The sequence below is a fragment of the Astyanax mexicanus genome, chromosome 6, assembly GCF_023375975.1.
Source record: "Astyanax mexicanus isolate ESR-SI-001 chromosome 6, AstMex3_surface, whole genome shotgun sequence".
In the NCBI taxonomy this organism is placed as follows: domain Eukaryota; kingdom Metazoa; phylum Chordata; class Actinopteri; order Characiformes; family Acestrorhamphidae; genus Astyanax; species Astyanax mexicanus.
Genome location: NC_064413.1, coordinates 39,111,154 through 39,125,981, shown reverse-complemented (window position 1 = coordinate 39,125,981; position 14,828 = coordinate 39,111,154). Strand labels below are relative to the sequence as shown.

At 37.4% G+C, this 14,828-nt stretch overlaps 1 protein-coding gene across 2 annotated transcripts in view; it reads right to left on the bottom strand.

The window, feature by feature from the left end:
- zyx (zyxin) overlaps positions 1 to 8,008 on the bottom strand; it is a 31,351-nt gene extending 23,343 nt beyond the window's left edge. Inside the window, exon 1 of one of the 2 annotated variants that reach the window (XM_007249802.4) lies at positions 7,718 to 8,008. The gene's annotated coding sequence lies outside the window, so the exon portion shown is untranslated. Of the gene's footprint in view, positions 1 to 6,007; positions 6,341 to 7,717 lie in introns of those variants that run through there. The other variant, XM_007249803.4, reaches the window with a different exon arrangement.
- Between the last annotated feature and the right edge of the window lie 6,820 nt (positions 8,009 to 14,828).

The window sequence follows — 14,828 nt, the reverse complement described above, 5'->3', positions numbered from 1 at the left end:
TGTTTGGTGTACAAATAGCAGAGTCTGCGATGGTTCACTGCTTGTATGCGTTATGACTGAGAACGTTGTGACTATGTCAAGCATTTGCACATTCTTTCGAAGGCCACTCTTTATAGATAGCTCTTTTTAGACTTGACTGTGGAACGTCAAGGTTCTGCAATGCCGCCTTGGAATATATACAATACGTCCGTCTCAGAAAAGTCTGACAGCTGCATAAATTTTTGCTGCAGGCTTTCGGCAAGGCCAGAGAGCCAGGTTTTGACCTAGAATCTGCATCAGCAGAAGCATTTGGATTTGGATCTGGATCTGATCCTGACATCACTCAGAAAGAAGTCTAATACCGAGCTCTTTACCTTCTGAGGCTAAAGAAGCCCGGAACCGGTAATCTTGCTATTTACTTACGCATTCAAGTATGCTTGATAGGTGCCTCATATACACTATGTTTGTTTGGTGTTTCAGTCGGGTATGCCCTCTTTAATTAACTCTACAAGTACAGTGCAGTACACATAAAAATGACATGGGTATGAAGAAGGTCAGTGTGGCAAGGGCCAATCCCATTTCGCCTCTTGGCCCTACCGCTTACCCCTACCCCTCTGCTTTGCGTGTTCACGCCTAGGAGTAGGGGGAAGAGGTTGGGTTACATGACCCTTCTCACTGAGATGTTTTCTGAGGCACACTCAAAACAGAGGGCTATGAGAAATCACTTGCACGATGACGAGCACCTGATTCAGATATATAACAGTAGAGCACTATAGCTCAGTAATCTAGCTGCTAATTAACTAGTTAACTTCAGTGCATCTTATGTCTTCAGAAATGGGGTATGTGGTGCTGCAGTTGATATTTATTGTTGAACTTTTATTTTGTTTTATTATTCCATTCAATCTTAAATGCTTTCCACCATTTAAGGTGGAATGGAAAGGTTAGGTAGCTAGCTAACTACTGAGACAAACTACTTGCAATGTCTGTTATGAAGAAAATAGACATAAAACAATAAAACTACACATTCATCTGAGGCAATATAGTATTTATCATAATTTATAACAAGGAAAAAACTTTACTTATTTTTTTTATCGTTTATGCTTGAAGGGAAGTCCTAATTCTTAAGGAGAGGATTTCACCCCTCCAACAAGAACATGAACATTTCTGTTCATGACACAGTCTGTCATCTACATGAACATTTAGACAAACAGCAATTATATTTCAAACCTAAGAATATGAGCAATTCCATGGGTCACTAATCTTGGCAACAGGGCAGGAACCGGTGTGGCGGCAGGTTTTGATTCCAGTCAAGCAGAAGCACAGCTGAATACACATGTTTATCATTAAGTCTCATGACATATTCACATACAAACTTCAGAACATTACCCAGAGCTGCTCTTCCACACATGCAGTATACTGCCAGATTCTTTCAGTGTCAGACATGTTCTCACTGCAGGAAAGCGGCAAGGCAAGGAGCAGGACCTGCATAGCATGTGATGGAGGCACAGCATAACTCACTGTGAATTCTCTGGAAAATTACCTGCTTTGTTCACACAAGGGATCACACAAGTATTACATGGAACTGGATTACCTAAAGGGCTGCCAGCATCAAGTCCTGGTTACTTCAGGTAAAACTGATTTGGACATTTGTGTTCACATATACAGCTTCTCTGGGTAATGTCTGGAATTGCTCTGGGTTACCATGCATGTCAATAACTGCTTTTGTCTTCAAATTAACAGATCAAATTTGCCCCTGCTTGCTATAAAATTAAAAACTGCAGTCACACTGGCCCTTCATTTGATGTTCTCCTGCTCTATAGTCTATGCTTACACAATAGGATATCTATGACATCAAAGACTATCATCTGCCCATTATAGTCTTATGTCTCCCAAAGAGAACAATTATATCCTGTTTACTGGTGCTGTTTAACTTTCAGAAGTTAAACGATGAGAGCAGGCTTGCCCACGCAATGTGGGAATGTCTGACATCACAGCTGCTCTTTAATGGCATTTCTCTTGGCAACATTCCACTGCACATCACTCATGAGTCTGCCAGGACAACAACGCTGACTGGAAAACCTGGCTAACTCTTTCACCATCTTTCCATCGAACCAAAAGTGAGATGTCTCCTGTGAAAGGTTACAGACCAACATGAAAATACCTCAAATAGGTGTGAAAACTTGCAGAGTGAAATCTGGCAAACACATCTATGAAAACACTGTGCAGTGAAAAGTATGAGCAATGTGTGCACTTTATCAATGCCTGGGATGCGTGATGTTAGTGAAAAGCTAGAATAAGCAGATAACATCTTTAAAAATGTAAAGGATCATCAGATCAATATTAGGGATTGACAACAATTTAAAGATCAGTCTGCCATAATATCACTTTACAGCATTGACATTTTGGGGTTCGCTTCTCTCCTAATGCACATTGGTGATCCACGTGTGCACATGATGCCATGTTCTCCCGCTGTCCTTTCTTAAACCAATTCTTGTAAGTATTAACCACTACCAGATGGTCCCCCAATACAGATCTTAGCAGTTATCTAGGGAATTTGATTGGTCACTTGCTAGCTAAGATATCAAATCAATATTTAACCAATTCAACAGTGTGTGGATGTAATGTTATGTCTGATCAATGTATATTGCACTTCAAAAGCTAAGATGATGCTAAGCTATTGTGCTAAACATTTTATTCTAGCTTTTATTCAATTTGCTATATTTGTAACCCTCTAATAAAAGTTACATTTAATAAAAACAATTGGAACACCCCTCACATTTTCATGGGACAACACTGAAGATATGATACTTTGATACAATGTAAAGTAGTCAGTGTACAGCTTACAGTGTAACAGTGTAAATTTGAGGTGCGCTGAACAAAAATAAAAAACAACATAATGGTAGACATTAATGGCTGTACACCAAAGTACACCAAAAAGTGTAAATGGCCAAATAGTGCCTTGTGTATGGGGTTCACTAGAGATTAACAGGTTGCCACTGGAATCCTCTTCCACTTCTCAAAGATGACATTACTGAACTGGTGGATGTTAAGAGACACTGTGCTCCTCCGCCTTCCATTTCAGGATGCCCCAAAGATGCACAGTAGGGGTTAGGTCTGAAGACATGCTTGTTCAATCCATTTCTTTATAGTCAGCTATAACCAACAAACAAACTGTTTGTGGCTTTCTTGTAAATCATCTTCCTTTGACAACAGTTACGCAGACCAATTTGATACAGTGTGTGGTGTATGTATTCTCTACAGCTGTACACTGACTACATTCAATAAAATTGTCATATCTGTAATGTGGTCCCATAAAAAAAAGAGATATTTAGAAAAAAGCAAATGGTGCACTTACTTTCATGAGGTAATGTACATGAACAAATATACCAGAATTCCAATCAGTGCATGGTTTTTCTAATTAATTTCTCATGAATAACCACCTGGTATGTACGTGGCAGTGTTGCATTTACAAATCCTTCCTTTGTGTTAAATAATGATGTCAATCATTGTCATGACATCACGGTGAGCAAGCGGAAAAGGACTTCAGGCAGACAAAGGGAGTGCCTAGTGATTACAACACTGTGCTAAGGTGACTAATGATAGAGTCCCGCTCTTTAATACAGTTTAAATGGGGTCTTTCTGTATGAATGACACTGTGGTATTTGGGAAGTCTGGACTTTTTTTTTTGCTCCTTATTGACACGCCCCGGCGAGGAATGTGAGATGATCTCACACTAATTACGTCTCCACCACTTGAAAAAGACACGAAAATAGTAAATGGTTGCTTTCTTGCAAAACAAAGTGGGTCAAAGCTTTTCTCAAGAACCAAATTAAAGCTTCCACCACAAGAGGACCACAAGCAACAAGAAACAAGTAGGCACAGGGAGACGAGTAAGGCACATCTTAATGAACAGGACATGTAGCTAGCTAGTGTACAATCATGCTGTAATGATTACAGCCCTGAATCTCATCCCAACACCACGGCTGACTTCACAAACTGGGAACCTCCAAATCAGCTAAGCCTAGTCCCAACAAGCTAGCTAACCTAGCTCTGTCTAAAACAACAACAATGCTGCTAGCTAGCTATATAAGCTATACTGCTGCTCATTCATTCCAGTGCTGCACTGCTGCTGTCAGTTATCCAAAGATAAAACAATGTGGGACGAATCCTGGACTGAGCATAACCATTAAAAAAAAAAAAAAAAAGTATAATGCCAGTGGAGTTTCACAATTATTCAAACTCAAATTCTTTTTTTTTTTTGATAAGTCCATCAAAGAATACCAGATACTACAAAACTTTCATTATGCTCACAATGTCCAAACATCTCACACAAACGTCTCAATAATTTTACACAAAATAAAGTAACAATGATAATACAATTTTAGTTTGTAGTTGGATACAATATTAAGAGAATATTCCTATTACAATTTAACAGTCTAATTTCTGACTTCCCCAGGATGTAAATCATCATTTTATTGTTAAAATATTATTTTAAGGCAAATAACTGTTTACAATAAAAGCAGGGACATTTCTTCAAAAAAAAAAGAGGAGAAAAGAATAGATCCTAGTCATAGGTCATAGGGTCTACAAGAAATCTGGTCGTTGGGGTCTTATATAAACTAGCCATTTACACCAAATCCGATTAATTATATCAAATTGAAATCTTAATAAATAAGTATGTTTTACCATTATAAACATTTCATAAACATCATAATACCACTCTTAAATTTGAGGAGGCATAGTACATAGCCACTTCCAAGAGATTACCCTTTTACTTGCTGCAAGCAGGATATCATTTGGACACATATCCAAAGAGAGATGCCCCAGGTAAAGAAAAGCAAAACCAAAGGGTTTATTTAACTGAAATATAGTACTGATAAATAGTCACTTTACATTCAAATTCAGATTAATATAATATATATACTGACAGACAGTGCAGCAGTATACAGACACAATATAAAGCCAAGCCAAGAGAGTAACTCAGATCAAAAGAGTAAAAACAGCTGGCCTTATATGGATATCTAACAGCTAACTCTAGCAAGCTAGCTAGCTAGCTTAGCAACTACACCGGCTACCTGCCAGCTAACACAACAGCTTGAGAGAAAATAAGAAAAGTTAGCATAGCATGCATTTAAATTTTATTATAGAAAACATATCCATATATTTTTTCTTGTATATTAAACTATACATATATATCGACACTGAACCCCGTTTATTTGGGTGAGTAAATCCTTTCAGTTTATTCACAGATGACTTAGCTAAATTTTAAATATTTTGATTACGAGAAGTTAATAATAGGGGCCGCCACGCTAGTTACCTAGCTTAGAAAAGATAAGATAAAACGAGCTTTTATTAATCACACAGCGGCGAAATTTGTAATGTTACAGCAGTGTCAAGAAGTTTAAAACAATAGCTATAAGATGAAAAAAAAAACATTTAGCTATATAGCTATAAAAACAAGGGAACGTAGGTTCACAATACTAAGCAATATGGTAAGCTAGATCTAAAAAATAATAATATTAGAAGAACCATGGTTCCCCAGCACGTATAGTCGCTAAGCTAGTTACCTAGCTAGCCAGGTCATATTTGTGCTAATTTATTAGCTAAATAACTAGCTAATGTAGGTTATCTTTGCTTAGTAAACAATTTAACCATTTAGCTTGACATACTTAGAGAACAACTAGGGAAATAACCTATTTAACTAGATAGAAAGCACAGACTCTGCCCCACCCCTCTAATACAGCTACTAGTGTACAGGATACAATGGCACAAACAAATACCTGTATGACAATCCTATTTATACACAGAATAAACTTAGTTATCTAACCTATCGATTTTCATGCTACTCCTCACAGAAAGACAATAACAAAAAAAGAAACAATACAAACACACACTGCTGCTAATAATAATAATACCAATGAGTAAGGTAACTGGAGCACTCCACTTTCACACATAAATCCCGTAAATACGGACACTGCAACAGAAAACACACTCACTCACTCAGATTATAGAAAACAGGGTTTCTTACGCTGATCGGAGCAGCGGCGGAGTGTATCACAGTAGTAGTTTCACAGTTAGTAGGTAGGTTAGGTTAGATCAGTAAACCGTCTAAAGTCGAGCAGCAGCACCACGGGGACCAGGTTCAGCTCCTTCGCCTGGTTTTAACGCCTGTCTGCCGCGCTAACCCCTCCCTTAGTGACCTGATATCACCGCACCAGTACAGTCCGGGGTCTGATTAGTCATTTATCCAGCTCGTTTCTCTTCATTGTGTTCTCTTGGCCGCTGTTTGAAGGTTTTTCTCCACCTGGAAATGTTGCTGTGGGAAGTTTTCCCCCAGAAATGTACCCTCACTTCCGGTTCCAGCTTCCGCCTTCTCCCCGGCGCTGGGAGTGAATGTGATCGATTTTCAGCACTTTTAGCAAAAACTTCGGATAAAATACTGAAATACAGAACTCCCCGGTTTAGTACTGATGTGGATTGTTTTTGTGATTGCTTGACATTTCATTAAATAAAGAAATACAACTGGAAAAATGATATGCTTTTTAAAATTTATTTTTCTTTGCATTTGTTTTTGTGGCTTTTTTAAAAATACAATAAAAATACATTTGTAATTATCTCATCATCTTAGAGAAAAATAATACAACTGGAATATGTGCACTTTTTACAGCTGTGTTTTTATTGTTTTTTTTTTTCCTTGCCATTTTTCCTACAAATTTGTAACATGCATTATCAGTAAAAAGTCTGGACAAATCTTCTCATTTAATGTTTTTCTTTACTTACTTTTTAAATCCCTTAACAAGCAGGCGTTTTAGATTTTTTTGCCAGATATTACACACTTATATATTGAGGAGGAGGTGTTATGTTTGTTAATAAACTGTACTGAAAATCGTAATTGTACCGTAATAGAAATAGCAAGTATTTTAAAAATGAAAAAAGTAAATCTGCAAATGTAAAAATATGAGGAATAAAATAATATTAAATATAATAAAAATATAGAAATCTAATCATGAATTTTGCATTTTCTAAATTTCATTTTCAATTTAATATTTTATAAACAGGTAATGCCCTCTAAAACTTTAATTTTATTACGGTTCTCTAGTCAACGTTTTCAGAATGTAATATACTTATTTTACTTTAAAGAAAAGGGTGATACAGGCAGTTCCATGAACTTCAAAATGCTGAGAAAACCATACCAGGTGACTCTGCCTCATAAAGATACTGAGAAAATACCTATAAATGTGGGCAGATCTGTCCCCAAAGCTAAATGCTAAAAAATAAAACATATTCTGGTTTGCTTAACACTTTCTGTTTTCACAAAATAATTCTGCCTGTGTTAATATATAGCTTTAGTATCCTCAATATTAAATTTACAATGTAAAAAACATCACAAAAAGACAGAAAACACATTTAATGAAAGGAGGTGTGTGTAAACTTTTGACTGGCACTGCATAACTGTGTTTTGTTGTTCAAAAATGATACATTTATGTTCTCATTTTTGCCATTTTTTTTACTTTTTGACATCATCTAAATCTGGTTGTTTGTTATATTAATTCAACAATCAGTTTATTAGTAAATTGACCAGTAGAAATGCTCCAAAAAAGCTTTTGTATCCAGAATCCCCTGAAACTAATGCTGAGTTCCATCAAACCCTAGAGGCCTAAAGTGACATCAGGAGCTTTTTTTTTTTAAAGAGAGGCTGGCATTCTTGTTTATCTGTTGCAAGGAAGGTTCAGCTTACCTTTTTACTGAAGGAGGTCTTGGTATCTTCCTTTTCTACTGATACAGACTTCTCTTTTTTACTGGAAGTCCACTCTCTCTCCCTGTCTCTCTCTCTCTCTTTTACACTTTCTCCCTCACTCACAAACTGTTCCTGTTAGACCCTCCCCCTATTTGTCTCCCAAAAGAATGGCACCATCCTTCTAAACAAGTTCTTTCTCGTTTGCCTTTCACCCTGGTCAGGTCTATCACATGCCAAACACCTCTCTCTCTCTCTCTCTCTCTCTCTCTCTCTCTCTCTCTCCACACACACACACACATACACACTCTCCTCCCCTCTCTGTCTCTCTTTTTCTCCCTCTCTTCGCCTCTCAGGATTCTTTAAACATTCTTCATTCGATGACATCAACCCTGCCTGCCTTTCCTTGTAAGGGCAGAGTGAGTGAGAGAGCCAGAGAGAGAGAGGAGGGAAAGATAAAGAGAGGTTGGGGGTTGATTAGACACAGACATAGAAATGAGGAACAGTTGGCAGGAGAAGGGTAGTGAAGGGACATGAGGTGCTCAGGGAAAACACTGCACTCAGATCAGCTTCAAACCCACAGGAGAGCCCAGCTTAACAACAACAACAGAAAAAAGCTAACACTTTAAAATGAAAAGAAGTTTAGTGCAGCTATGGTGAACCTCATTTTATTCCACTGCTCATATGGTTTTCCACAGCCAGCTCCAGCTGTAATGTGAAACACATGAGATCATCCGAAAGATATTAGCAGCTCTCCTGTTAACAGCAGGCCCGAAAGAAAAGCATCCACTGAACCAGGCTGAACAATGCAGTGCAGTGCAGATTTAATTTGTACTGTAAATAAGACTGTGATACAGAGATTTTTTGGCTTTCTTTCTATCGGATCTGAGCCAGAGTCATATTAAAAAAATGTCCTTTTATCGCTTCCACAGTGTCAGAGCTCAGTTCCACCCATCCTGCACATCTGCTGCACTCTCCCTCACACACATACATACATACATACAGTCTATCCTTCCTGACTAGGCTTATTAATGTTTCAGGTGCATTATTATTTTTCCCCCTGTAGTCTACAGCAGCCTGGAAAATATCTAGCATTTGTTCCTGTGCAGCTCACAACCACAAATCCCATCTGCACAGCTCACTGCCCAGGCTGATGCAGTGGAAGCTGCCTTTTCAGAAAACAGCACTGGACCCTGCACCGTTAATGTGGAACAGTCCCTCCTGTCAGGAAGGAGACAGTTTGACTTGTTTTGTTTCTTACATGTAGGCCTAAGTGAAAAATAACAGCAGGGAGTGGTCACAGGCGGCCTCCCAGCATAAAATAACAGTTTAGCCTTAGTTTAAAAAGGATCACTCTTTTACTTAGGGAAAAGTGTAATGATCCTTTTTGAATTTCTGTAGGAATCCTACAGATGATTCAAGTACTGTAGTTTTCTACAGCCTTCAACACTACAATAAATATTGTTGTAAAATACTATAGAAACATAATGGCTTTTGTAGTAGCAAAGCTGGTAACGACACAACAGATGAGAAATTAATTGCCCGGCTAGACGAGTACACCACACTACTCTAATAAATGTCTTTAGGCAAGACTCTTCATGCCCCATTTACTTACTTTAAAACAGTATGGAAAATGCAAATTAAAAAGTGTTTCATTTATTTGCTTTAACTTTTATAAACAATGAATGGACATCCCTTAAAAGGATTGTTGTTTTGAAGGTTGCTCTAAGATCTCAGTGTAAATTTTCTGCATTAATGCTGCTGCCACAAAAGTGTACTGCCACAACCCCAAATGTAAAAGCTTCATTTCTGGCTGTTGAACTTGTTGCTAATAGCAGCCTTGATTATTTTTTTTCCATTTTGGTTTGTGCACATTTATTTATTTCCCCCAAAAATATCTGAAATACTGGAACAGTCTACATTTACACTTTGTGATGATCCACCCCAGATGCCTCAGCACTCAGAGAAGTTAACACTGTTTTGGACATGGTTAACATAAGGCTTCTGTTTGGCACAGTACAAATTTAAGTGATGTTTGTGAAAGTAGCTGTTTATTTTAGTGCATGACAATGGTTTACCAAAGTTTTTCCATGTTTTTTATCATTAGCTATTGTTGAATGATGTTTCTTGATGAAGTGCTGTCTAAAAGAATTGGAGATTGTGGGTGTTCAGCTTAGGCTTGTGTCCCTGTACTTTCCGCTTTAAGGATTTTTATGCACTAAACGGCTTTAAGGATATTATGCACAATAGACAGGGAAACCTGCAAATATTTTTCATTCTTACTTGGAACATTGTTTTTAAGCATCTTCCATGGAGATCCTCTGCTGATCTTTGCTGCAGAAAGTCCCGAATGTCTCAGCCTTTACCCTTGGATACTGCTCTTATACCAAATCATGGTTACAAATGCCTGTTGACCTGATATGTTTGAAATAACATCATTATTTAGGTTTCAAGTAAAATGAAGTTGAGCAGACAGAGCATATTTATTTTATTAGCCTTTTCCACACTCTCTCAGACCTTTCTAATTCGGTTTTGTTGCTCTGGATATAAGTATCAGACCAAATCCCAATGATATAATCAATTATTATGGAAAATATTACACAACACTCATTTCTACAATTCTTTCGCCCAAAGGATTTAGTTTGAGACAAAGAAGGACAGAAACTGTTGTTAAAGTAATTGGTCAGTCGTGGGCTGTAGTCTGCACAGGGAAAGAGATGGGAGATATTTTGGAGTGTTTTGCAGCCTGGCTGAAGGTGAAGCTCTCAGCAGGAGGCCCATTGGAAGCAGAGTCCGTGCAGCTTGGAGTACTGCCAGACACAGCTCAGAACAATTCCCCCTCCACCCTCACCCACCATGACTCATTGTGTGTGCTCATACTGTATGCCTCAGCTAGATTCCTACATCCTCATTCTGTTCCCCTTCATTCGGAGGGGGGAGAGTGGACTGCAATCATCCATATTTTTTCTTTTTCAGTTTTCTCTGTCTCTCTCCTCCCCTGCTGAGAGCATTCGAAAAACTCTTGACTTGTGTTTGCACTTGACTTGCTGTGCTCACCCACAGAGATATACATAATCATACAGTTGTGCATAATCACACACTTGTGCTTAGTTAGATTTTCTGAGAATTAATCCTCTGGTACAGAGCTGCATACTGTGTCAGGACCGAATCACTCATATTGAAATAGCATTCAGAAAAGCCTTATGCTCTCTGTCTGATCCCCACCCGCATACCCGTGGACACCTATCCATATTTAGTTCTGATCGTGTGCTAAGTGTAGCCTTGCACTTTTTGGCTCGTCCACTAGATGACAGTACAGAACTCCAATTCATCAAAAGAGGCCCTGAGAGAGGGCTTTAAATACAGCTAATCAAATCCAGTTGGAGAGAGTGCAGCAGTTCTGCATACTGTAGTGTTTACGCTGCTCTGATGTTCCTCCCAAACTAATTATCACACTCTTTATCAGTTAAATCGAGGTGGCTTAAAGCAGGGAAACCACTAGAAAGAGCAGTTGTGGGAATGAAGGTAGGCAAAGGCAGAGTTTGTGGGTGGCAACTGTCAGAACAGTAAAGAAGCCTACATATTATTTAGCGCATTGAAGGCTTTATCAAGTATATAAAAGAACAATGCAGAGAACATAATACAGATAACACATAGCCTATCATCATAAATCATCAAAAATATTTGCTCTGACTGGAGCATAAGGTACTAACAAAGAACTTCCACTCTCGACTGTCCTGGGCAAGCCATTGAATCTTGTGCCAGGTCTTCTCGCTTTTCTCTATCTCCTTCGCTAGTTTACCAAAATGGGAACGCTATCTAAATGACAGACTATTTATAAATTATAATCAAAACACTAGATTACACAAGATTCAATCTGGCCAAAATCCTAACCAGCATATTTAAACAGGGTTAACATGCCATTAGATGCCGCTAGGCCTTCAAACAACATTATAAAGGATATCCACTGACTATAAATAATAATAATAATAATAATAATAATAATAATAATAATAATAATAATAATAATAATATAAAATGGTATTAGCAGGGTCAGTGTAACGTTTAGCAGGTTAATTTTCTGACCGTATCAAGCTAAATTCGAAAATAGAAAATTAGGTATAAAACTTAATTATTGTTTTTTTTTTCATTCAGTATAGAGAATAAGAAATGTGTTTTTATCCAATTATTTCAATTATCTAGTTTTTTGTTTCTGCCTTACACAAAAAGTTAAATCTTCTTTCGATTTTCAGATTCCATTTTTATGTCTTGTAACACAAATCTGATGATATAATCCAACTTGCAAAATGCAAAAATGTAAAAATCAGAAAATAAAGAAAAGATTCATTTTACCTAAAATTCCGATTGTGAGGGGCATAGATGGAAAAAAAATTACATTGGAAAAATGGATGAAAACTTATTTCTTGTAACCAAACCTACATTTAAAAAAAATGTTTTTACATCACATTTACTATTTTTGCAATCAGAAAATGTAATTAATAATCATTAAACTGACGTAGCAGGCTATTCCAAAATGATGTTGCATTGTTGACTATAGTTATACGCTACTGACGATGTGACACCACTCTCCCATATTATAGGCTGTGGAACAGAATTTCAGGAACGAGAACAGACAGGCGCAAAGGGAGTATATATGCAGAAATGATAAAGGCAAACGATTGATGGACATGAGGCTTTAAAGAAGTGGACAGACAGCAAGGCTATCTATGTTAAGCAGTGGAGCCAGATATGGGCAGGCACTCAGGATGAACTGACATGTGGAAGTCTAGACGAGATGAGAGGCAAAGTAGGGTAACAAGGAGAAAGGGAAAGAGCGTCTGAATTATGGAGGAGAGATGGGACGTCCCAAAGCAAACTGTTTTAGTGACACACACATGAAGAAGGCAAGGAGAGACAGATTGGCCTTGTCCCATTACTACCACTTGCAGCCTTGGACACCTTATTTATGTGTCCTAAAGGCCCTAAGGCCTTTAAGGTTGCTGTTGCTTTAGTTGTTTCTACTGTGTGCAAACATTAATTAAAAAGCAATTAAGTTTATTTTCTGAAAATTGTCTTCATTGTGTTCATATTGAACTGGTTTTGCTTTGCAATTGACTGCACTGCTGCAGCAGTTTTGAGTTTTTGAATGCAGAGTATGGATGGGGCTACAGCCATTTCAGTATCCATATTTAAACTGGGGCTGCGCAATTTGAACATTGAACATATATATTATATATATATATTTTAGCCAAATTTTTATTGTTGAATATTTAAGCTACTGCTTGACATTTAAGGTAAATACATTAGTAAAAGCAATGAACTCCATGCTAGAACGTCTTGAACACTTTTAGGGAGTATTTTTGGTGAATAGTTTAATTGCCTTATACTAGTGTTTGGTTTTAAGAGACCGGTCTTGAGACCATAAACAAGGCAGTCTTGGTCTCGTCTCGGACTCCACCTCATTTGGAATCTGTCATGTCTTGTTCTCAAGGAAAGGTGGACTCGGAAATTGTTGTAGAGACCAGCCGAGTGCAATATGTCTGTCTGTGGTAACATTTATTAGAAACTGTAACAGCACAGCATACTTTTCAGGCGCTACAGCCCAGAACATCATATTTGTAGCAAAGTTGCAATTTTCTGTCATGTTAAGATCATTGGTTTCTCACTTAGTGAAATTTATTTATCAATGTATACAGACAAACATTGTATGTGACAACAAAATACTTTATCATCACAATCAACATTTTTGTTTAGAAACACTGAAACAGTAGCAAAACAAAGTTTGCTTTAACGTTAGAAAAAAAAAATTGAGGTAGAAAAGGAGAAACCACAATACAAAAATAAAATAAAAATTCTCCCCACACTAGATATCTTTTCAAATAGAACTGTTCTTAGGAAAACAATAAAAATAAGGAATTTTCTTCTTTTCAGTGCAATTCTGTTTTTTCTTAAATAAACAGAGTGCAAAAAAATCTCAAAAAATCTTGTTAAAAAATACACTGGTGGTGTACTTTGACGTGTCGATCCGAGGAGAGCGTTGAGTGGGTGGGCAGTGTAGGAGAGAGAAAAAAAAAAGCTTAAGTATCGATTTTTTTATTTTTTTTTTATTACTCAATATCAATACCAGCGGTGGTATTGATATTATCAATATTTGGTTCGATCCGCCCACCTCTAATACAGACCAGCTCCAAATCACTCCCTACACCCTGCGCACTGCCCTTCAAAGTGTACTCAACAACATAAAGGACTACAGGACGAGAGATCCACAGGGTACATGGTTTTAAACAGGCATGGTTTTAGGGTACAGCCATCTTCGCAGACTATAGCTCCTGAATGCTGCCAGTAAAGAAACACAGCACACAAAATTAGATATTTAACACAATGCTAAATCAGATATATGTCAGTTTAGAATGACAACAGTATTAATAATAATAGTAACAAAGCTGCAAATAAATACTATAACTTGGTATTGACTCAGACTCGACTAGACTTGACTACAACTTGACTACAATAGCTGGTCTTCAAGCTTAACCAAACTGACCAAGCTAGACAAAAATTTGATCATACTAAATGACCAGCATGAGCAGCATCACCAACTCGGTTAGTCATCTGGGCAGCCAGCAAGACCAAAACCCATAAAACATTAAAAAATATTGTTGGTCAAGAGCTGATTATCCAGGTAGATAATTAGCATCTAAACCTGGCTACCAACAGAAAAAAGCTGGTCTACAACTGGATTTTTCACCTCTTTTTTATTTTACCAACACAAATGATTCCAAAAGCTACTAAACTACACTGTAAAATACATTATTTCTGGCAAACAGGTATTTCATATACATGTAGGATAACTTTACAGTAGATGAGTATTTGCTTAAATTATTCTGGAGTATTCTGGAGTACGATGTAAAGAGCAAAAGTGATCAAATTGTTTAGGATAATATAAACTGAACAATGGCTTAGAAGAACAGTGTTATTATTTAAATGGAAATTATTCACATCTTCCAGTGAACTAAGTGCAGCACTTTGTCTGTGGAGGCCTACAGAGATCTAGTTCAGCCGTTCAGCCTGAAGTGTATCAGGTACAGTAGTTACTCAGACAGATGGTGAGACACTC